The sequence below is a fragment of the Ranitomeya imitator genome, chromosome 6 (genome assembly GCF_032444005.1).
Source record: "Ranitomeya imitator isolate aRanImi1 chromosome 6, aRanImi1.pri, whole genome shotgun sequence".
Lineage (NCBI taxonomy): Eukaryota > Metazoa > Chordata > Amphibia > Anura > Dendrobatidae > Ranitomeya > Ranitomeya imitator.
This window is the reverse complement of record NC_091287.1, coordinates 540,894,375-540,919,620: the sequence shown is the minus strand read 5'-3', so window position 1 is coordinate 540,919,620 and position 25,246 is coordinate 540,894,375. Positions and strand designations below refer to the sequence as shown.

Genomic DNA, 25,246 nt, shown 5'->3' with positions numbered 1-25,246 from the left:
GTGTCACTTACTGGACTGTGGCTGTTTCAATACAATCAGTGTTTTATCAGCAGGAGATTATCACTAGTGGACTAGGTGTCTTGTGCCTCCTGGTCCAGCCACACTCTCATCACTGATTGGCAACTTAATGTCAATGCACAGTGTACGCAGAAATCTGAAAATCCGTAGAATGGGCGGAGTTATACACAGAAAGCAGCCAATCAGCGGTGTGGGCGAGGTTATACATAGCTCAGCATTTCGAGCTCTGCTGGATCTGAAACAAAGAAATGTGTGATTCTATCGTCACTTCTGCACCCAGTAAACTAAGTGACACATCGCTGGAATCAGGGTCTCTGTCTCTGCGTCATGCTGCTGTCGGATTACTAGTGATGGCAATGGGTCAGATATATGCTGAAGGATATTTATGCTATAGCAGTATGTGGTAGCTTAAAACTTAAGGTTCGGGCAGGATTGCTTTCTAACTACTGATAGATCTCAGCCGGTGTCAGTACTTTCCAGGGTTTTTTGCACTTTTCTCTCTTTCTCCTATACTTTTCCCTGTACCATTTCCCATTATTGCCCGTCACTTCATGTACGAACATCTGTGATGATTTCTTTGCCTGTGTAGATTGTATGGGTTGTTACCGACATCTGGTGAGAATTTCATGTCAATAGCACCTTTAGAAATAGATTTATTTAGAAAACTGTGACGCCTTCTCAATACTTATTGCACCTTCTGAATATACAAATGTATATACCATTTTTGTTGGACGATAGGATGCACCACAGAGTTGGACAACAGAAAAATCTAGTATTTTACCTACTAATTAAAACTTCCTAGTGGTGTAATGTGGAGGGTCGTTATCACTAATTGTAGTGCGCTAGGGCAGAATATGGAGGTAATTGTTCTTTTGTTTGTGTCTCTCTGCAGCATGTGAATACCACTCGCATTGTGTACACTGTCTGCAGCGCACAAACACGCACAACAATGCTACATAATAGGCGCACACACATCTTTGCTACATAAATGCGCACAGCTCTGCTACATGCATATTTATATACACAACTAGATGGTGGCCCGATTCTAACGCATCGAGTATTCTAGAATATGTATGTAGTTTATTTATGAAGATTTCAGAATAATGCAATTAATACACAGGATTCGGACGACCGGGCGCGACCAATTCGAGAACCGTGGTTCAAATCCCACGCCAATTCGTGGCTGCGTCTGTCGCTGATTGGTCGCGCTCGGCAGCGACCAATCAGTGAAGCCAGGGACGGCTCAAGGTTTTTGAGGGCCCCGGGCGAAAGAATCTCACAGCCCATGTAACATATAGCACAGCCATGTAGTATATAGCACAGCCACGTAGTATATTGCACAGCCACGTAGTATATTGCACAGCTACGTAGTATATTGCACACTCAAGTAGTATATTGGACAGCCACGTAGTATATAGCACAGCCCACGTAGTATATAGCACAGCCCACGTAGTATATAGCACAGCCCACGTAGTATATAACACAGCCGCGTAGTATATTGCACAGCCGCGTAGTATATAGCACAGCCCACGTAGTATATAGCACAGCCCACGTAGTATGTAGCACAGCCCAGGTAGTATATAGCACAGCCCAGGTAGTATATAGCACAGCCCACGTAGTATATAGCACAGCCCACGTAGTATGTAGCACAGCCCAGGTAGTATATAGCACAGCCCACGTAGTATATAGCACAGCCCACGTAGTATATAGCACAGCCCACGTAGTATATAGCACAGCCTACGTAGTATATAGCACAGCCCACGTAGTATATAGCACAGCCCACGCAGTATATAGCACAGCCCACGCAGTATATAGTACCGCCCACGTAGTATGTAGCACAGCAACGTATAGCCCCATGTAGTATATAGCACAGCCCACGCAGTGTATAACACAGCCCACGTAGTATATAACAGCCCATGTAGTATATAGCACAGCGATGTAGTATACAACACAGCCCACTGCATAGGCCGCATCAATAGTAAAAAGTTGGTCACACTTATAGGGTTGTTGGCAGCATTCACAGACTGCTAAAACGCTATGTGGGCGCTGACTGGAGGGGAGTATGGAGGGGCCAATTCTCAGCCGGACTGTGCCTGTCGCTGGTTGCTGCCGGCTGGGCGCGACCAATCAATCAGTGACGCGGGATTTCCATGACAGACAAACAGACGGAAGTGGACCATAGACAATTAAATATATAGATGGCAAAAATACAAGAAATCCGCTCATCCCAAGAAATTACCTGAGATAAATCCCAGTGGAGAGAAGCACAGGTTTACGTTGTGGCCAAATGTCAAGTGTGCAGTTGAGGAGGAAAAAATCCTACTTTTAGTATGCAAATTTCATAAAAATGCAGATGTTATTTAATAATTAAAAATATTAAAAAAAATAAAAAAATATGAAGGCGACGTGCCAGGCATGGGTGTGACTGGAGAGGCAGTGAACAGGAAAATAATATAGAAACCAAACTTGTTTCGAACACTCAGTACGTTCTTAGACTGGGTCTGGGAAAAAAACCTGAGCTTTTGAAATATACACACACAGCTCTGCTTCATGCACACATATATATATATATATATATATATATATATATATATATATATATATATATATATATATATATATATATATATATATATACATACACATGCAGCTCTGCTACATGCACATTTTTATACACACAGCTGTATTACATGCACATTTATATGTGTTACATGCAAATTTATACACACTGTATAAACATCTATATATATAATTGTCTAAGGTCCACTTCCGTCTGTTTGTCTGTCACGGAAATCCCGCGTCACTGATTGGTCGCGCCCAGCCGGCCGCAATCAATCAGCGACAGGCACAGTCCGGCTGAGAATTGGCCCCTCCATACTCCCCTCCAGTCAGCGCCCACATAGCGTTTTAGCAGTCCGTTAATGCTTCCATTAACCCTATGTGTGACCAACTTTTTACTATTGATGCTGCCTATGCAGTTGGCTGTGTTATATACTGCGTGGACTGTGCTATATACGTCGCTGTGCTACATACTATGTGGGCTGTGCTATATACTACGTGTGCTGTGCTATATACTGCTTGGGCTGTGCTATATACTACGTTGGCTGTGCTATATACTACGTGGGCTGTGCTATATACTACGTGGGCTGTGCTATATACTACGTGGGCTGTGTTATATACTGCGTGGGCTGTGCTATATACGTCGCTGTGCTACATACTACGTGGGCTGTGCTATATACTACGTGTGCTGTGCTATATAATGCCTGGGCTGTGCTATATACTACGTTGGCTGTGCTATATACTACGTGGCTGTGCTATATACTACGTGGCTGTGCAATATACTATGTGGCTGTGCTGTGTACTATGTGGCTTTGTTATATACTATGTGGCTGTGTTATATACTACGTAGCTGTGCTATATACTACGTATCTGTGCTATATACTACGTAGCTTTGTTATAAACTACGTGGCTGTGCAATATACTACGTGGCTTTTCTATATACTACGTGGCTGTGCTATATACTACTGTCGAGGTCGTCACGACAATACCCTTCATCCACCAGTCATTCCAAATCAGATTAAGAGCATGTTGGTACCGGATAAGAATGAGTCAGACACAATGCTGGTTCAAACTCATTGCATGCTCGTGTGTAACGTCACAGCAACAACAACTTTATTTTCTAATACAACATTATATGATCTATTGGGGGAAGGTGTGCAGAGGGCGGGGTTAGGCGGGGTTTAAGCAATGTATCTAGTATTCAGTCCTTCTGGTTGGCTCTGACATCATCTGATGAATCTTCCTTTGTCCACATCTTGTCCACATCGCTTTAAGTATCATTTCCAGAGAAATGATACTTGTCCTTCTGGAATGTGTAACTTGCTTCTTCAGCCGAGTGAAAGTGGGGCAAAGGTGAATACTGGCAGCCATCTTAAATACAGTTAAATTTGCATTAGCAAGCAAAGGGAAAAACTTATTGTTTCACAGCATAAGAATATATAAAAGTACAAAGAGTATAAAGATAATATATTTTTACCTTGACAATCCCCCCTAAACACTAAGTTTTTCCCTAAAAAGAAAGTTCCTTCGAGACTGTCCATGTGATGGGGAAAGGGGAGGTGGATTTCTTCATCCAGACACCTCAGAAGCTCTCCCCTTGTGAGAGGCCTCCAGGCAGCTGAACCCTTCACTAGCTTCACATGGAGTTCTCCCGCTGTCCCTAAACTAAATCTCTTTGCATCATCTGAGAGTAAAGGGTATTGACTATCTTCTTGAGGGGGACGTACTTGGGGATTTCCCCTGGATCAGTGCCATCGCACTCTGGTGGGTCTACTTCTTGGTTGAGGAAGGTGCCAGTCGGAGTTGCCTCAGTGATAACCTTTTTATACAGGGGAATAACACAACAGAGAATTATTGATCCAACTACAAGGAGAACAATCAGTACTAGACAAGCTTGTTGAAGGAATCCTTTGAGCCCACCCAACCAACCGGAAAAGAAAGATGTGTCTACTCCAGCATTAGTTTTTAATTCTGCTGCTAACCCATTTATCTTTTTAAGGGCTATCATGGTCTTTCCATTTACCCCAGAGTTCTGAGGGATATAGGTATAATATTCCTCTCCCACCATCCCACAAACGCCTCCTTTCTCAGCTAAGATCATATCAAGGGCTAGTCGGTTTTGGAGGGTCATTCTAGTGTTAGGGCCCAATTCCTCAACTATACCCTGGAACATTTTATTAATCTGAACCTGTGGGATTATAGAAGCAAAACCAGCATAGATCTGGTTCTGGGCTTTAAATTGGTCAGGCACCCCCCTTGGCACTCCAATGCCATCGACATATATCAATGGATCTTCTTCATAACTCATATGGAGCTGATCGAGACTTCTCCTCATTCTGGTATATTCATCAGATGTCTCTGGATCCCAAGGTAAAATCTTGAACTGCACAGCTAGTTTAACAAGGGTACATTGACCTGTCCAGGCATTAGGCAACCTAGGACTGAGGTTACCATCTCCACATAACCAATAAATGTCGTACATATACTGTGTATGATTAACTAACAAGTCAGTATCTAGGGAACTGTTCTCTTTGCAGAAACCTGTCTCGAAGACCCCTACTGGTGTACCTATAGTGTCGTGGGAATTATAGCAGGTATAATTATCAGCTAATACGGTTATCCCTCCTGGGACCTTTAATTTAGGTGCTTCATGAATTAGTGGGACATAATCTGAGCAATCAGTGGACTTTAGACCCTTCAACAAATTCATAACACAGGCAGTAGTATTGTCATCAGGAAAAAACAATGTATGTGTGTATAGATGTGTATTCGCTGCAGCACAAGCAACACATCCTACAGAGATACTCTGGACTCGTACATTGTATCTTACCCATTCTAACCATAAATTTGTCCTTGGGGCTGTTTGTGTTTCTATGGAGAAGACTTCTTGCCAACTAAGACCTGGAATGGGGATTAATTCATTAACTATATTTTGCAAACGTTCACCTGGGCCTGTTTTAGCTGTACTGGTAACGGGGGCCTTGGTTGGTCTGAAGCTAATATCCTGGAGCTGTATATGGCCTAAATTCCCATAGTATCCACTATTAAACACATTATGAAAATATCTTCCCAGCACAATTGTTATCTCTGGTAGCACATATACAATACTGGATAATTCCCTCTACCACCCGCTGAGTCTCGGGGCACTTGACTACATCGCAGAAATCAAATCACCAGATATTTACCGGGGCCGTTAGGTTTACCCAGAGAATAGTGGCACCGGAATTCTTATTTACAATAGGGGCCGAGGAGGTAGGGGCGAGGATGGCCCCTGGCCCTAGGACCAAAAACAACAACAACATTTTCCTTCGATCACCACTGTGACTAAGCGCTGGTTCGGTCTCTTTTGCAGTGTGAAGCATAGATCCAGGTACTCTTTCCTTCAAGTTTTACTGACATAGCTTTTCACGACCATAAGACCACCAGACCTCAAGTTGTGACAAATATCGGTTTCTGCTGAATCTGGAAGGGAAGAAGAAACTAAAACATGGGTGTTAGCAACATTTTTTTTACTAAACTGAATAACATATTGAACAGCATGGTCAGTTTCTTCTGACAACTACTGAGACTGGAAATTTGCAACTGAGAACCTAGCACCAAACAATATCTCATATGGGGACAGGCTATGTTTTGAAATAGGGGTAGTACGAATGTGTAATAGCCCTGGCCATGGAGTCGTAGTCTCCTGCATCAATTTGGCCAATTGTCCCTTCAGTGTGCCGTTCAGCCTCTTAACTTTCCTACTAGATTGTGGATGGTACGGAGGGCTACAGTGGATCCAAGCATTGTCAGAACCTCCTGATACACATGAGAAGAAAAGTCCGGGCCTTGGTCACTTTCAGCAACTTCTGGAACACCATATCTGCATATAACTTCCATCACCAGTTTCCTTGCTGTGATCTTTGCAGTCACGTTGGTAACGGGGAATACTTCTGGCCAACTGGAGAACATACTGACAACCACCAGACAATATTCATACCTTCCAGACTTAGGCAACGTGATGTGGTCCACCTGGAGCCTTTGGAAAGGATAGTCTGGCTTAGCAAGGTGCTTCGGGGGTACACGTTGAAGTTGACCGGGATTGCAGGTCTGACAGATACCTCGATGTGTGGGCCCATGCGCCCACGTGGCAATAGCAGGGTACATCCGCTTAGGGAGACACACAAGTTGGTCCTTTTTCCAGCGACCATTGTCCATACGTGCTCCGTCAGCTTTCCACTGCTTCACTTCTTCCTTTGGAGACATTCTCTGCATCGTCATTAAGCGGTCTTGCGGGGTCCGGCAGAAAACCTCAGTCTGGCATAGATCATCAGGTTCCTGTAGAGTCAGTGTTTCTTGTAACTGTTTACGCTGAGAGCGTGTGGTCACCATAGCTGGTATGGTCAGTTCAACGGGTAGAAGAGCAGCGGCTTTTGCTTGCATATCCGCAAAGGCGTTACCAACAGTTTGTGGCCTGTTCCATAGTACCGTGCTCCTTAACTTTGACAATGGCCACCTGGGTAGGTAATTTGATTGAGTCCATGAGGGCTTTAACAGCTTCAACATTCTTCACTGAGTCCCGGCGGTAGTAACAAACCCTCGATTGGCTCATAGGGCTCCGAAATCATGAGCAATACCAAATGCTTACTGTGAGTCCGTGTATATTTTAGCCCGCCTGTCTTTGGCCAGAACACATGCAGTAGACAGAGCCTGAAATTCTGCTTCTTGTCCTGACAGGGAGGGAGGGAGTGCAGCTGCGTGCACTACAGTATCTTCCGTAGTAACAGCTTATCCGGTGTGGAATCTGCCAAAATCATCACCATATCTTGAACAGTCTTTCAGGGCATTGTAGAGAAATTGCATTATGCGGGCTGCGTGCGGTATTCACTGACAACAATAAGTACATAGTCCAAGGAAACGTTGGAGCTCAGTCACATCTTTTGTAGCTGACGGCTATTTTTCTTTCTTCTGTGAGGTGTCTGGCACCCTGAAGGAGACAGTGACCCAAAAATATCACTTGACCAAGGCAGAACCGAAGTTTCGAGGCCGAAACCCGACAGTTCAGATCTGCCAGATACTTGTGAAAACTAACAGTGGCAACAATGGCTTCCTGCTCTGTCTGTGCACACAACAAAACAAAAAAATTACCCACATACTGAAGCAACGTGACATAGGGATATTCTAATTGCCAGGGTTAACAACACTATCCCCCCCTTTTTTTTTTTTTTTTTTTACAACTGATTGGGAAAGGGCGTGTAAGATACACATCTCATTATACTCATCTGCATAGGGGTTATATAACGTAAATACCATCTGACCATCATCTTGGAATTATATTCTGAAGCGGAACTTGTGATAATAAATCTGTCCCCAGTAAATTTACCGGACATAAGGGAGAGATTACGAACTGAGCAGTAACTTCAGGGAAAGGTCCCACAGGGATGGGTTTTGTGAGAGTCTATCAATTGGGTCTGCCATCCACTCTAATTAAAACAAGCTCTTGGTCTGAGAATTAACATGACGAGGGAGATTTCCAGACACAGGGTTAAAATAGATATTGGAGTATGAGACTGGATTTGTGTAGGGGAGGGGGGCTGGAGCTGAAGTCTTCTGCTTGGGCCACTGATAAGGAACAGAGCTGGGAGCTGTGTCCTTGCAGCTGTGGGGGGGGGCTGAGAGCGGTGGGGGCTACAGAGCGCAGCTGCTGATACAGAATGGGTTAAGTTCTTCTGGAAACTTTGTACTACTTTTTCACTTTCAAATTCCAACTTGAACTTACGATATTTCTTTCTACTTCAATACATACAGTACTATTGCTTTAAACACAAATCTCTCAGCGCGTACTGAACCAAGGACAGAATATACACAGCTCCACCATATTCTTCAGTGCAGCTGCATAGCCCCCCTTTCTCTGGCCCGCAGCACAAAGAGGAGAAATCGGAAACAATTCGCGCAGGGGTTCACCCCTCCCATCAGCTATAAACACAGAGATAAGAATTTACAGCATTCCTCAACACAAAAGAAGAAAAACAACAACGCAGCTATTTGACTCCCCCCTCCCATCGGGTGTTTTCACAGATCTACACAGAGTAACGGATTACAGCAGTTCTCAGACTCAATTAATTTCTACAAAACCTTCACACAATTCATATACCAAAACACCTTAGAAAAACCAATGATTGAGGTATTTTATAGCCAAACACGGGCTCTGCATCCTCTCATCCTCCCTCTCCATCAACCTCTTTCCATCCCTCATTCTTTAAACCTCGCACAACTCGCAGATGAGCTTGCGCTTGTTCTAACAGTCCTTTATCTTTCAATATGCCCTTTTTGTTCTCTATGAGATTGTGCCATATAGACGGCTGCAATCTCCCTTTCGAGGGCAATCCTACATGCTTGTACAACCTCTCAACATTCTTGACTGCCTTCTTGCCCTCCCGTGACTCTACTATTGTCTTGACTTCCACAGCATCCTCACTTAACTCGTGGGGCACGGACTTCTTCTGCTTCAAGAGACGCAACATGACTCACAGAATACTACGCCCTTCTGCAGTAGGCCGCTGACAGCGACAGCAACACTTGTGTCCTAACACGGAGCCTCGCGCTCGACGTGCTATGAATAAAGAGCCTCGCGCTCAATATTTTTCCCTAACCTGAACACCAGTGATTACAGTCTGTCCTGTCACGATATTCTAAACGTTGGGAGGCTGTCTCCTAGTGAGACCCCTCCACTGTGTTTCTGGTGGTCCCCCTCTTGGGACGTCTTAATTACCGATATGTGCAAGTGTGTACAAGTGTTTCTGGTGGTCCCCCTCTTGGGACGTCTTAATTACCGATATGTGCAAGTGTGTGCAAGTGTTTCTGGTGGTCCCCCTCTTGGGACGTCTTAATTACCGATATATGTGCGTGCAATATCACAGAGGCCACGTCTCCTATCCCTTCTTCTAAGCCGCCCCCAATCCACAAACTTCTCAATATTTCACTCTATCACTACTAGGCAACAGTCACGGGTAGGGTGGTTGAATGGAGTACAATGACCGGTGGAGGAGGTGTGGTGTACACAAGGACGCGCAGAGTGCGACGTCTCTCAGTTGCTGGTTCGAAGCATGGCACGGGATCGCGCTCTGTCTCACCACTCGACCGGTCACTCCTCGGACCCAAGGAGACCACAGACTAACCAATAATGGCTGAAACACTAGCAAGTGTGACACATACATAGTATGTGATCTCCACTTACCGTGTTTGGAGGGTGATCAGTCCTCGAGGTCAGCCACTACGGGTGTCGTTCACGAACGTCCAGGCATGGGTCCAGGGGGTCTCGGATCGCCGGCCACGCCCCACGTTGGGCGCCAAATTGTCGGGGTCGTCACGACAATACCCTTCATCCACCAGTCATTCCAAATCAGATTAAGAGCATGTTGGTACCGGATAAGAATGAGTCAGACACAATGCTGGTTCAAACTCATTGCATGCTCGTGTGTAACGTCACAGCAACAACAACTTTATTTTCTAATACAACATTATATGATGTATTGGGGGAAGGTGTGCAGAGGACGGGGTTAGGCGGGGTTTAAGCAATGTATCTAGTATTCAGTCCTTCTGGTTGGCTCTGACATCATCTGATGAATCTTCCTTTGTCCACATCTTGTCCACATCGCTTTAAGTATCATTTCCAGAGAAATTATACTTGTCCTTCTGGAATGTGTAATTTGCTTCTTCAACAGGGCGAATCTGGGGCAAAGGTGAATACTGGCAGCCATCTTAAATACAGTTAAATTTGCATTAGCAAGCAAAGGGAAAAACTTATTGTTTCACAGAATAAGAATATATAAAAGTACAAAGAGTATAAAGATAATATATTTTTACCTTGACACTACGTGGGCTGTGTTATATGCTACATGGGCTGTGAGACTCTTTCGCCCGAGGCCCTCAAAAACCTGGATCCGGCCCTGGCTTCACTGATAAGTCACACCCATTCGGCAGCGAACAATCAGCGACAGACGCAGTCCGGCCGCGAATTGGTGCGGGATTTGAACCACGGTTCGCGAATTGGTGGCGCCCGGCCGGCCGAATCCTGTGTATTCATTGCATTATTCTGAAATCTTCATAAATAAACTACATACATATTCTATAATACCCGATGCGTTAGAATCGGGCCACCATTTAGTGCACATATATCTAGACACACAGCTCTGCTACATTCACATTTATATACACACAGCTCTACTACATGCACATTTATGTACGCACACAGCTTTGCTAGACACACATTTACATACATCTCTGCTACATGCACATGTATGTACGTACACAGCTCTGCTGCATGTACATTTATGTACACACAGCTCTGCTATATGCACATTTATACACACAGCTCTGGTACATGCACATTTATGTACACACAGCTCTACTACATGCATTTTTATACACAGCTCTGCTATATGCACATTTATACACACACAGCTCTGCTACATGCATATTTATGTACACACAGCTCTGCTAGATGCACATTTATGTACGCACACAACTCTGCTAGATGCACATTTATGTACGCACACAGCTCTGCTACATGTACATTTATGTACACACAGCTCTGTTACATGCATATTTATAAATACACACAGCTCTGCTACATGCACATTTATACACACACAGCTCTGCTATATGCACATTTATACACACACCGCTCTACTATATGCACATTTATGTACACACAGCTCTGCTAGATGCATTTATATACACACAGCTCTGCTACATGCACATTTCTATACACTCAGTTATGCTAACTTCATATTTATATATATGCACACACAGCCTAAGGTTATTCCACAAAATATTGATTCCTGAACTCTTCCTGAGTTATAACATTAGTATTGTTGTTTCTAAATGATTATGAACTTGTTTTCTTTGCATTATTTGAGGTCTGCAAGCAATGGATTTATTTGTCATTTTGACCATTTTTCATTTTCTGAAAATAAATACAAAATTTATTGCTTGGAAATTCAGAGACATGTTGTCAGAAGTTTATAGACTAAAAAAAACAATTTACATTTTACTCAAAAATATACCCATTAAGGCTGGTTTCACATTTGCGTTTAAAAACACAGCGTTTTAAATGCAAACGCATTTGGTGAAAAAACGCGTTTAAACGCTGCGTTTTTTAGACACGAGCGTTTTTGTATGTTTTTAATACAAAGGCGGCGTTTTGACGCGTTTACATGCGTTTTTTCCTGCGTTTGCGTTTTTGAAGCGCATGATGAGAAGTGTGTGACAGCTGCCAATCATCAAAATCAACAAGAAAACCCACTATAAACAGAAATAGCTAGGGTTACGGTTAGGATCCCTAGAAACCCTAGGAATCCTAACCCTAAGGGATCCTAACCCGAACACAAACCCAAACCCTAAGGGATCCTAACCCTAACACAAACCCAAACGCTAAGGGATCCTAACCCTAACCCAAACGCTAAGGGATCCTAACCCTAAGGGATCCTAACCCTAACACAAACCCAAACGCTAAGGGATCCTAACACTAAGGGATCCTAACACAAGCCCAAACGCTAAGGGATCCTAACACTAAGGGATCCTAACCCTAACCTAACCCTAAGGGATCCTAACCCTAACACAAACCCAAACGCTAAGGTATCCTAACCCTAAGGGATCATAACCCTAACCCTAAGGGATCCTAACCCTACACCTAACACAAACCCAAACGCTAAGGGATCCTAACCCTAACGGTTAGGGTTAGGATCCCTTAGGGTTAGGGTTTAGGTTAGGGTTAGGATCCCTTAGGGTTTGTGTTAGGGTTAGGATCCCTTAGGGTTAGGATCCGTTAGGGTTAGGATCCCTTAGGGTTAGGGTTAGGATCCCTTACGGTTAGGGTTGGGGGTTGGCTTATCAGTGTGTTTTCATGTGTTTTTCTATAAAAACGCATGCGTAAAAAATGCATGCATACGCTTAAAAACGCATGCGTTTACATAGACATCAATACGTTTTTTTTGCCGCGAAAAAACGCATGCGTTTTTTTGCGGCAAAAAAACGCCGCTAGAAATTACTACATGTTGCATTTCTGCAACAAAACACATGCATAGAAACGACGCATGTGTCGTCAAAACGCACGCAAAAAAGCATGCGTTTTAATGTTAAGTATAGGAAAAAAACGCATGCGTTTTTTTGCGTTTTTTACCGCAAAAATGCAAAAAAAAAAAAACGGAAATGTGAAACCAGCCTAAGAGAAAAATCAGACAAACTGAACGTTTTGCAGTGGTCTCTTAATTTTTGCCGAAGCTGTATATAACAACAAACAATATAATTGAGTAAACTAAAGACAGGGATCGTCGAACGGTGTGCTGCCTACCTGGCGCTCGAGTCCGACACATCGCTGATCGGGTGGACAGATTATTGGGAGGGGCTGGTGAGGACCCAGCGGTCATGGTGCACATTGGCACTAATGACAAAGTTAGAGGTAGGTGGAAGGTCCTTAAAGATGATTTCAGGGAATTAGGCTGCAAGCTGAAAGCAAGGACCTCCAACGTGGTATTTTCCGAAATACTGCCGGTACCACGTGCCACGCCAGAGAGGCAACGGGAGATTAGGGAGGTTAATAAGTGGCTCAAGAATTGGTGTAGGAAAGAGGGGTTTGGGTTCCTGCAGAACTGGGCCGACTTCTCAGTTGGCTACAGGCTCTACGCTAGGGACGGGCTGCACCTCAATGGGGAGGGTGCAGCTGTGCTGGGGGAGAGAATGGCTAGAAGGTTGGAGGAGTGTTTAAACTAGGAATTGGGGGGGAGGGTATTCATTTTATAGGAGGGGAAGATAGTGCAGACAGAGTCCTGGGCACAAATAAGGAAGTTGGGGGTGGCGGTGGCATGGGGGGTGGGGTCAGAACAGTTAATAATTTAAGAAATAGAAGTACAGAGAGGAACATAAAGTGCATGTATACTAATGCCAGAAGCCTCGCCAACAAAATGGACGAATTAGAACTAATGTTGTTGGAGCATAATTATGACATGGTGGGGATATCTGAAACGTGGCTGGATGAGAGCCATGACTGGGCTGTTAACTTGCAGGGCTATAGCCTGTTCAGAAATGACCGTACAGATAAGCGAGGGGGAGGGGTGTGTCTATATGTAAAATCATCCTTAAAACCCATCCTGCGCGATAATATAGGTGAATTTAATGAAAATGTAGAATCCCTGTGGGTGGAGATAAGGGGAGGGGGAAAAAATAATAAATTACTGATAGGGGTTTGTTATAAATCTCCAAAAATAATGGAAGCCATGGAGAATATCCTCGTAAAGCAAATAGATGAAGCTGCAACTCAAGGAGAAGTCATTATTATGGGGGACTTCAACTACCCTGAAATAGATTGGGGAACAGAAACCTGCAGTTCCAGCAAAGGTAATCGGTTTTTGACAATTATGAGAGACAATTACCTTTCACAACTGGTTCAGGACCCAACAAGAAGGGGGGCACTGCTAGACCTAATATTAACCAACAGGCCAGACCGCATATCAAATATAAGGGTTGGGGGTTACTTGGGAAATAGCGATCACAAAATAATAAGTTTTCATGTATCGTTTAAAAAGATGTGTAGTAGAGGGGTTACAAGGACACTAAACTTCAGGAGGGCAAATTTCCAACGGATGAGAGAGGATCTTGGTGCAATTAACTGGGACGATATCCTGAGACACAAAAATACACAGAGAAAATGGGATACGTTTATTAGCATCCTGGATAGGACCTGTGCACAGTATATACCGTATGGGAATAAACATATTAGAAATAGGAGGAAACCAATATGGCTAAATAGAGCTGTAAGGGGCGCAATAAGGGACAAAAAGAAAGCATTTAGAGAATTAAAGGAAGTAGGTAGTGAGGAGGCATTAAATAAATACAGAAAATTAAATAAATTCTGTAAAAAGCAAATCAAGGCAGCAAAGATTGAGACAGAGAGACTCATTGCCAGAGAGAGTAAAAATAATCCTAAAATATTCTTTAACTACATAAATAGTAAGAAACTAAAAAATGATAGTGTTGGCCCCCTTAAAAATAGTCTGGGTGAGATGGTGGATGAGGATGAGGAAAAAGCCAATATGCTAAATGACTTTTTTTCATCAGTATTTACACAAGAAAATCCCATGGCAGACAAAATGTCTAGTGATAAAAATTCCCAATTAAATGTCACCTGCTTAACCCAGCAGGAAGTGCGGCGGCGTCTAAAAATCACTAAAATTGACAAATCTCCGGGCCCGGATGGGATACACCCTCGAGTACTGCAGGAATTAAGTACAGTCATTGATAGACCATTATTTTTAATCTTTAAAGACTCCATAATAACAGGGTCTGTGCCACAGGACTGGCGTATAGCAAATGTGGTGCCAATATTCAAAAAGGGAACAAAAACTGAACTCGGAAACTATAGGCCAGTAAGCTTAACCTCTACTGTGGGTAAAATCCTGGAGGGCATTCTAAGGGACGCTATACTGGAGTATCTGAAGAGGAATAACCTCATGACCCAGTATCAGCACGGGTTTACTAGGGACCGTTCATGTCAGACTAATTTGATCAGTTTCTATGAAGAGGTAAGTTCCGGATTGGACCAAGGGAACCCAGTGGATGTAGTGTATATGGACTTTTCAAAAGCTTTTGATACGGTGCCACACAAAAGGTTGATACATAAAATGAGAATAATGGGGATAGGGGAAAATATGTGCAAGTGGGTTGAGAGCTGGCTCAGGGATAGGAAACAAAGGGTGGTTATTAATGGAGCACACTCGGACTGGGTAGCGGTTAGCAGTGGGGTACCACAGGGGTCAGTATTGGGCCCTCTTCTTTTTAACATATTTATTAATGACCTTGTAGGGGGCATTTAGAGTAGAATTTCAATATTTGCAGATGACACTAAACTCTGCAGGGTAATCAATACAGAGGAGGACAATTTTATATTACAGGATGATTTATGTAAACTAGAAGCTTGGGCTGATAAATGGCAAATGAGCTTTAATGGGGATAAATGTAAGGTCATGCACTTGGGTAGAAGTAATAAGATGTATAATTATGTGCTTAATTCTAAAACTCTGGGCAAAACCGTCAATGAAAAAGACCTGGGTGTATGGGTGGATGACAAACTTAAATTCAGTGGCCAGTGTCAGGCAGCTGCTACAAAGGCAAATAAAATAATGGGATGCATTAAAAGAGGCATAGATGCTCATGAGGAGAATATAATTTTACCTCTATACAAGTCACTAGTTCGACCACACTTAGAATACTGTGCACAGTTCTGGTCTCCGGTGTATAAGAAAGACATAGCTGAACTGGAGCGGGTGCAGAGAAGAGCGACCAAGGTTATTAGAGGACTGGGGGGTCTGCAATACCAAGATAGGTTATTACACTTGGGGCTATTTAGTTTGGAAAAACGAAGACTAAGGGGTGATCTCATTTTAATGTATAAATATATGAGGGGACAGTACAAAGACCTTTCTGATGATCTTTTTAATCATAGACCTGAAACAGGGACAAGGGGGCATCCTCTGCGGTTGGAGGAAAAAAGGTTTAAGCATAATAACAGACACGGATTCTTTACTGTAAGAGCAGTGAGACTATGGAACTCTCTGCCGTATGATGTTGTAATGAGTGATTCATTACTTAAATTTAAGAGGGGACTGGATACCTTTCTGGAAAAGTATAATGTTACAGGGTATATACACTAGATTCCTTGATAGGGCGTTGATCCAGGGAACTAGTCTGATTGCCGTATGTGGAGTCGGGAAGGAATTTTTTTTCCCCAATGTGGAGCTTACTCTTTGCACATGGGGTTTTTTTGCCTTCCTCTGGATCAACATGTTAGGGCATGTTAGGTTAGGCTATGGGTTGAACTAGATGGACTTATAGTCTTCCTTCAACCTTAATAACTATGTAACTATGTAACTATGTAACTAATTGATTAACTGGTGCAGCACTTCCTATTGGATTATATGTGTACAGATAGATGCAAAAAAAATAAGCTATTAATATATTACGTTAATTAAAGCCACTAATTAACTGATTAATATTGATTGTGCTAATTAACTGGTGCAGCACCTCTAAATCATGGCGTATATACGTATGTGTATCTATACATAGGACAATAACAAACCAGCCGTAAAATAATCACATGAACATTAAATCATGACCAACATAATTAATTGATGTAAATTTTGTTCCTCATTATCACATTTTATTTAATTATTTCTCTATCGCCTCATTGGGGGACACAGGAACCATGGGTGTATGCTGCTGCCACTAGTAGGCTGACACTATGCAAATAAAAAAGTTAGCTCCTCCTCTGCAGTGTACACCCCACCGACAGGAAGTAGGATATTCAGTTTAGCTTAGTGTCAGTAGGAGGTGGACACGGGTCTTTCATTAGACCCTTATCTACCTCAATGTGCGTCGTTTCTTTTCAGGTACCACGGAGGGATACAGGGTGAGCAGTCACACCTGTAGTTCCACAAAGAGACTATGAGTACGGCGTGTACTGCCACCCCGTATCCTCATATGTCTGGTCGGCAGGACCCCAGCCCCTAACACTGAAGCGTGTTGAGGTGATTCAGACCCGGGCCTGCCTCCGTCTCCCACCCACTCGCCCACCAGAGCCTGTCGGTTCGAGGAGACACGGACGTCCCACTATGCTGGATTATCGGACGTCCGATCTTGGATGGGGAGGTACTCTCTCTCTCTCTCTCCCCAGGTACAGAGATAAGAAGATCACAGAAGAAAGAAGATCGGGAAAGAAAAAAAAAAAAAATTCCTTTATTTTAATAGTGGGCCCCTTAATTCAGGTTACCTTTGCAGCAGTTTTAGGGCTTTCCTCAACACTTCCCCCGTCCTCCGGTGGTCATGGGATGTAATCTAGGTCCCGGCCTCTTCCAGGCCTAGCTGCAGAGTGGGGCATGGGGGGTCTTTTCCCCTTTAATTTTGCGGGTATTTGGGGCTGCAGGCATTGTTTTGCAGCGTTTTTCAATCCTCTGCGCCGCTCCCCCATCCTCCGGCGGTCACCAGCTCTAATTTAGGTCCCGGCTTCACTCGGGCCTAGCTGCAGGGCTGGCTCCGCCCCTCTTCTTCCTGCTTTTCGGGCGGGCTTTTTTCCCACCTAGCTCTTAGTCAGCTCCTTCCTGCCGGGACTTAGCTCCGCCCCCGGCACTTGGCTCCGCCCCCTGGTCCCGCGATTTAGCTCCGCCCCTTTTTCCTGTCTCAGAGCAGGCTTTTCAGCATGTGTCCCTGCAGTGTGCGCTTTTTCACTCCTGGACCTGGACACCCTCTTGTGACTGCCATTTTTCCTATTGATCCAGATTGTACTTGTTTCCTGTGGAGCCTTCTCTTCCTGGCACAGCAGCCCTACAGTCTGGAGCTGAATACAGGATGACTGCACCTACTGTGAGTAGCTGCTCTGCAGCCCGACACTCTCCTATTCCCTAATGTTCTGGCATCAGTTAATGGGTCTGCTCATCATGAACCCACCGCCCAGGAGTTCCTACCCCGGGTGAGACAGAGGCCCCTATCCCTGGGTGGGCTTTCCTTCTGTCTCGGTCTGTGGCGGACCTCACCAGGATGTCACGTCCTTGGTGTCCGTGCTTGACAGATTGTCCCTCCCAGCCCCCCGCAGTTGCCAGTGGGTCACAGGATTCTCCATCCGGCCTTTTCAACACAGGTCACAAGAGATCCAGACAGGAGCGAAATTCTGTCCTTTTCCCGATCCATCTCGCCCTCCGGTCTGGCACGGTGAGATCCCTCTTCCAGATCCTCCTCTCCCGAGTCAGACGGGCATCCTCGGTCATGTTTCCAGAGGAAGATTCAGACTTTGTTTCACTACAGGCCTCTAGCATGAGTGATAGGGTGCAAAGCCTTATTATTGCAGTCAACCAGACCTTAGGCATCATGGATACATCTACGGAACCCGCAGAAAAGGCGGTTTCGTTTAGACGGTCAAAACCAACTTCCAAGGTCTTTGCTCTACACACTGAATTTGTTGTGGTACTTGCCAGGGGAAAGGTGAACCATACCAGATGCTTTCAGACAGGGAAGCGTCTCGGCATCCTATATCCCTTCTCCCCTGAGCTCATCGCTAACTGGACTGATTTCTCGGCAGCGGACTCGTCGGTCCCCAGACTGTCCGCCAACATGGTCCTTCGACTTTTCTAATGCAGCATCCCTCATGGATTCCAAGGATACAAGTATAGAATCGCTGGAAAAATCAGCCTTTTGAAGTGGCTGCTTCTGCTTTGTGCCTCGGCCATTGCCTCTACCTGGGTCTCAAGGACCACAGCTAGATGGACCAAACAGCCTTGTAAGGGTACCACGGCTGGACCTCTTCCGGGGGAGCTGGCCGACCTGACGTACCAGATTTCCTATGCAGGGAAATATTTGGTAGCTGTCTCCCTAGATGCGTGTCTTGTGCAGCTCAGGTATCCAGCAATATGGTGACCATCTGGCGGAATATTTGGCTCAAGACATGGCAGGTGGACTTGTTTTCAAAGAAGTCCCTTACCAGCCTCCCTTTCCAGGGGGCCCGTCTTTGACTACATGCTGGAACAAATTATTAAGGACGCAATGGGAGGCACGAGCGTCGCTGGCCTCCCCTGATATGGCAGTTCTGCTCCCTTTTTGTCCTTTCGCTGGTTCGTGGCGTCAGAATATTCCTCTGGCTAGCACAGACCGCGGTCTCGCCTGGCTAGAGAAAAGGCTTCCTTCAAGCCTACCCCTTCCTGGCGTTCCCTCAATTCCCATGGTAGGTCCACCAGGCCCAGACCTGGCAGATCTTCCTTGGCATAACTCGTGCTAAGGGCCCAGTGTTCCTCCCAGTTTGGGCGGGCGTCTGTTCTGTTTTTTTCTTTTTTGCAGGGATGTTTGGCTTGCCTCAGTCGAGGTCAGGGAGGTGGTATCCTCTGGATACAAGATGGGGTTCGCTTCACGGCCCCGGAATCGCTTCTTCAAATCCCACCCTCTAAAAGATCCTAATCTGATCCCAGGTTTCTTTGTGTCCATTGCCTTTCTTCTTTGTTCAGAGGTTATCGTTTCCATCTCAGAGTAGGAACGCTTCACAGGTTTCTATTCAAACCTGCTTGTAGTGCCGAAGAACAACGGCGCAGTTCGACCCATCTGGTTCCTAAGTTGGTGAACAAAAGGTTCTGCCTGCGGCATTTCAGGATGGAGTCCCTCTGTTCAGTATTGGCTTGCATGGAACCACAGGAATTCCTGTTCTCCATAGATATCCAAGAAGCCTATCTCGATGTTCTGATTTTCCCAGCACACCTGTGTCTCCTGCGTTTCGTGGTGCAGAAGAGTCATTTCCAGTTCATCGCCCTGCCACTCGGTCTTGCGACCGCACCCAGTGTCTTCATAAAGATCATGGCTACATTTATGGCCATTTTGAGGATCACGGGCCTAGTGCTCATTCCGTACCTCGAAGACATCAAGGCTCCGCCCCCCCCTCAGGCCCAGGAGAGTGACAATCATCCGACTCCCTGTCCCGTTTCTGGTGGCTGGTCAGCAGAACAAAGTCTTGTCTTGTTCCGAGTCAGTGCCTCGTCTTCTAAGGCATGCTGTTCGACACCTGTCAGTCGAGGGTTTTTTGTTATTTTTTTCTTCTCAAGGAGAAACGGGCAATTCTCCAGGACGGAGTTTTCTGCAAGGCCCTCGGCTGCCTTCCTTCCGTTCAGCAATGAAGGTCCTGGGACGAATGGTGGCAGCATCGGAAGCGTTCCCTTTTGCGCTGTTCCACTTCAGTAGGCCATCCTTTCTCAGTGGGACAGGTCGGTGCTGTCTCTGGATCGTCCGATTCGGCCTTCCGTCCGATTCTAATGGTCTCTCAGCTGGTGGCTGTCATCCCCTCTCATTCCCCAGGTCCGGTCCTTCCTTCTCGCCCATGGCAGGTGGTGACGACGGTCGCCAGCCTTCCCGGCTGGGGCACGGTTTCCCACAATCCGTCAGTTAAAGGGGCGTTGGTCGAAGCAAGATTCCCCTCTGCCGATCGACATCCTTGAGATAGCGGCCATTCTTCTGTCCCCGAGTCACTGGGAAAAGGTTCTCAGAGGTCTGCCAGTCAGAATCCAGACGTCCAATGCCACGGCTGTGGCATATGTCAAACACCATGGAGGGAATCAGTCTCTTGGAAATGGCGGAGGTATCCAAGATCCTCTTCTGGGCAGAGGCGACAGTTCCGGCACTATCCGCAGTGCATATTCCCGGTGTTGGCAACTAGGCCGCGGTGTTTTTCTCTGCCACGAGGGCCTTTCGGCAGGAGAGTGGTCCCTGCATCGGGAGGTCTTCCTTCAAATTTGCCTTTGATGGGGATCTCCGGACGCGGATCTCTTGGTGTCGCGACTGCTTAGGAAGGTTCCACCGTTTATTTCCAGGTCCGCGACCCTCTTGTAGTGGAGACCGATGCTTTGGCCATTCCTGGGTCGCATTTTGTATTTCCCTATCTGTTTCCTCCCCTTCCCTTCTTCCCAGGCTGTTGAAGATCATTGCGGAGGGGGTGCCGGTCTTTCTGATCGCACCAGATTGGCCCAGAAGGTTCTGGTTCGCTGAGATCGCCAATCTCCTCGCGGACTTCCTCTGGAGGCCCCAAACAGGCCAGATCTTCTGTCCCAAGGACCGATCTGCCACCAGAGTTCTTGGTTGCTCAATTTAACATCTTGGCTGTTGAATCCTTCCATTTGGCCTTTTCTCAAGGCGGGACTTGATGCTGGCCTTGACCTTAGTCCTCTAAAGGGTCAGGTAGCAACGCTTTCCATTCTCTTTCTGAAGTCCCATTTCAGAAGTCCTTGACTTCCCGTTCTCAGGTCAGATATTTAGATCTGAGAGACCTCGGTGGTTGATACCTCTTAATGGCTAACTGAAAAGATGGTAGCAAATTGCAAACCTTCGAGACTTCTCAGGCCTCTTCATCAGGCATAGACTAATTCAATTCGAAATATTTTATCTACTGGCTATCACGGTACAAGGATATATATCCGTCCCGTTCTCAGGTCAGAACTTTTCTTCAAGGAGTGGTGCATGCAGCTCTCTTGTACCGGACTCTCGTGGATCCCAAGGAGCTTAATCTTGTTCTGGAGGCTGTGGGGTTCCCCCCCTTGAACCTCCCCATGAGGCCTCACTGTCTGTTCTGTCCTGCAAGGTGTCGTTTCTGGTGGCCATCACCTCCATTAGGCGCGTCTCGGAGTTGGTGGCTCTCTCCTGTCGCCCCATTTCTTGGTTCTTCACCAAGATAAGGTAGTTTACGGCCATCGTCGCCTTTTCTTCCCAGGGTGGTGTCCTCCTTGTTACTTCAATAAGATCGTCCTTCCCACCTTTTTGTTCTGCTCCGACCTCTTCTCTGGAGCGTTCGCTGAACAGGCCAGACCTGGTCAGGGCGGTGAGGATCTATTTGTCTAGGACCACCTTCTTTAGGAAGACGGACCGTCTATTTGTCATTCCAGACGGTGCGCCAAGAGGCCTGCCAGCCTCCAAGGTTATGATTGTTCTCTGGATCAGACCTGCTATTCTGGAGGCTTACCAGGTCCGGAACAGAGTGACTCCTCCTGGGATTAAGACTCACTTTGCCTCGGGCAGTGGGCGCCTCCTGGGCGGTACACCATGGGGCATCTGCCCTACAACTTTGCAAGGCAACCTGGTGTTCCATTCACTCATTTGCCAAATGTTATAAGCTCCATACCTACGCTTTGGCAGTTGCCAGCCTAGGCGGAAGGATCTTGCAGGCGGCAGTGGTAAGTTCTCCTACCTGAATGGAGTTTTTTTTCTGCTGTTCCCACCCCAGGGACTGCTTTGGGACGTCCCATGGTTCCTGTGTCCCCCAATGAGGCGATAGAGAAAACAGGATTTTTGGTTGCTTACCGTAAAATCTGTTTCTCGGAGCCTTCATTGGGGGACACAGCACCCTCCCAAGTTGAACAGCTCTGTTTTATTGTGTTATATTGTCACAGTTTGACTTTCTATCTTTAACATGTTGCTTCTCCTACTGCTTTTTTCACTAACTGAATATCCTACTTCCAGTCGGTGGGGTGTACACTGCAGAGGAGGAGCTAACTTTTTTATTTGCATAGTGTCAGCCTCCTAGTGGCAGCAGCATACACCCATGGTTCCTGTGTCCCCCAATGAAGGCTCCGAGAAACAGATTTTACGGTAAGCAACCAAAAATCCTGTTTTTACAGCTGGTTTATTATTACTAATTAATTGATTGTTCGGTAAACCACTTGTGATCAATTTTTTGTAAAGTGTATATTTTCAGTACATGTTTTAATAAAATTAAACTGATTTTATTTTAATTGTAAGAATATGCTGTAAATATGAAATCTCTATTCATCTAATAAAAGGAATCATAATGTAATTTACATATCAACTTTTATGTCTATATATTCTATATAAGCCCATGTCCTAACCAGCAAATTGATGGGACTCAATGGAAAATGGTGGGAATTGAAGACCCGATCGTTTCTCTGACAGGCCCTGTGATGACGTCACCGGGACCTGAACCAATCAGGACCTCGATGACGTCACCAGACTGGTCATGATATCACTAGACAAAACAAATGGGATTTTGCTAACTAAAAAAATATTTAGAAATTACCGTAGTTTATATTGATTAGTTTTTTTGTTTTTTTTTCCGGTCCCGAAAAAAGTCTCTTGAAGGAGCATTAACCCCTTCATGACCTTGGGATTTTTCGTTTTTCCGTGTCCGTTTTTCGCTCCCCTCCTTCCCAGAGCCATAACTTTTTTATTTTTCCGTCAATTTGGCCATGTGAGGGCTTATTTTTTGCGGGACGAGTTGTACTTTTGAACGACGTCATTGGTTTTAGCATGTCGTGTACTAGAAAACGGGAAAAAAATTCCAAATGCGGTGAAATTGCAAAAAAAGTGCAATCCCACACTTGTTTTTTGTTTGGCTTTTTTGCTAGGTTCACTAAATGCTAAAACTGACCTGACATTATGATTCTCCAGGTCATTACGAGTTCATAGACACGTAACATGACTAGGTTATTTTTTATCTAAGTGGTGAAAAAAAATTCCAAACTTTGCTTAAAAAAAAAAAATTGCGCCATTTTCCGATACTCGTAGCGTCTCCATTTTTCGTGATCTGGGGTCGGTTGAGGGCTTATTTTTTGCGTGCCGAGATGACGTTTTTAATGATAGCATTTTGGTGCAGATACGTTCTTTTGATCGCCCGTTATTGCATTTTAATGCAATGTGGCGGCGACCTAAAAAACGTAATTCTGGCGTTTCGAATTTTTTTTCTCGCTACGCCGTTTAGCGATCAGGTTAATGCTTTTTTTTAATTGATAGATCGGGCGATTCTGAGCGCGGCGATACCAAATATGTGTAGATTTGATTTTTTTTTATTGATTTATTTTGATTGGGGCGAAAGGGGGGTGATTTTAACTTTTATATTTTTTTTTATTTTTTTCACTTTTTTTTCACTTTTTTTTTTTACTTTTGCCATGCTTCAATAGCCTCCATGGGAGGCTAGAAGCAGGCACAGCACGATCGCCTCTGCTACATAGCAGCGATCTGCTGATCGCTGCTATGTAGCAGAAATGGAGGTGTGCTGTGAGCGCCGACCACAGGGTGGCGCTCTCAGCCACCGGTGATCAGTAACCATAGAGGTCTCTAGGACCTCTATGGTTACCATCCTGACGCATCGCCGACCCCCGATCATGTGACGGGGGTCGGCGATGACGTCATTTCCGGCCGCCTGGCCGGAAGCGGTAGTTAAATGCCGCTGTCTGCGTTTGACAGTGGCATTTAACTAGTTAATAGGTGCGGGCAGATCGCGATTCTGCCCGCGCCTATTACGGGCACATGTCAGCTGTTCAAAACAGCTGACATGTCCCGGCTTTGATGCGGGCTCACCGCGGAGCCCTGCATCAAAGCGGGGCTTCTGACCTCGGACGTACTATCCCATCCGAGGTCAGAAAGGGGTTAATTGAAGGCTTATTGCTAAAATAGTCATGACATATGTAAATATGACAGCGACATTTAACAGGTTAATAGCGGCGGATGAATCGCGATTTCACCCACCGCTATTGCGCGCACTTGTCAGCTGTACAAAACAGCTGACATGTCGCGACCTTGATGTGGGCTCACCGCCGACATGACATGCGCAGTACTAGTATGTATTATTATTAAGTATTTTTTTTTCTATTGCTTTTTTTTTTTTAATACATTATTTCAGTTTTTTTTTTATTGTACTTTTCATTTTTTTTATGGATCTTTTAAAGGGAACCTGTCACCCCGTTTTTTCAGATTGAGCTATAAATACTGTTAAATAGGGCCTGCGCTGTGCGTTACTATAGTGTATGTAGTGTACCCTGATTCCCCACCTATGCTGAGAAATACATTACCAAAGTCGCCGTTTTCACCTGTCAATCAGGCTGGTCTGGTCAGGTGGGCGTAGTGACATCGCTGTTTCTTCCCCAGCGTTCCGTTGGTGGCGTAGTGGTGTGCGCATGTCCAAGTGCCGAATCCACTGCGCGCAGGTGAAGAAAAAGCGCGCAATCTGCGCTATTACCCTTGTCATCGGTGGGGGCGGCCATCTTCCTGAGGCCGCGCGTGCGCAGATGGAGTGCTCTGCTGCACGGGGCTTCAGGAAAATGGCCGCGGGATGCCGCGCGTGCGCAGATGGAGATCGCAACGGCCATTTTCCCGAAGCCGAGAT

The 25,246-nt window shown here is 45.3% G+C and overlaps 1 protein-coding gene across 1 annotated transcript in view; it reads left to right on the top strand.

Annotated features, from left to right (window-relative positions):
- The window catches only part of ZFAT (zinc finger and AT-hook domain containing), a 206,373-nt gene that overhangs the window by 87,076 nt on the left and 94,051 nt on the right, over window positions 1-25,246 (top strand). The window lies entirely within an intron of this gene.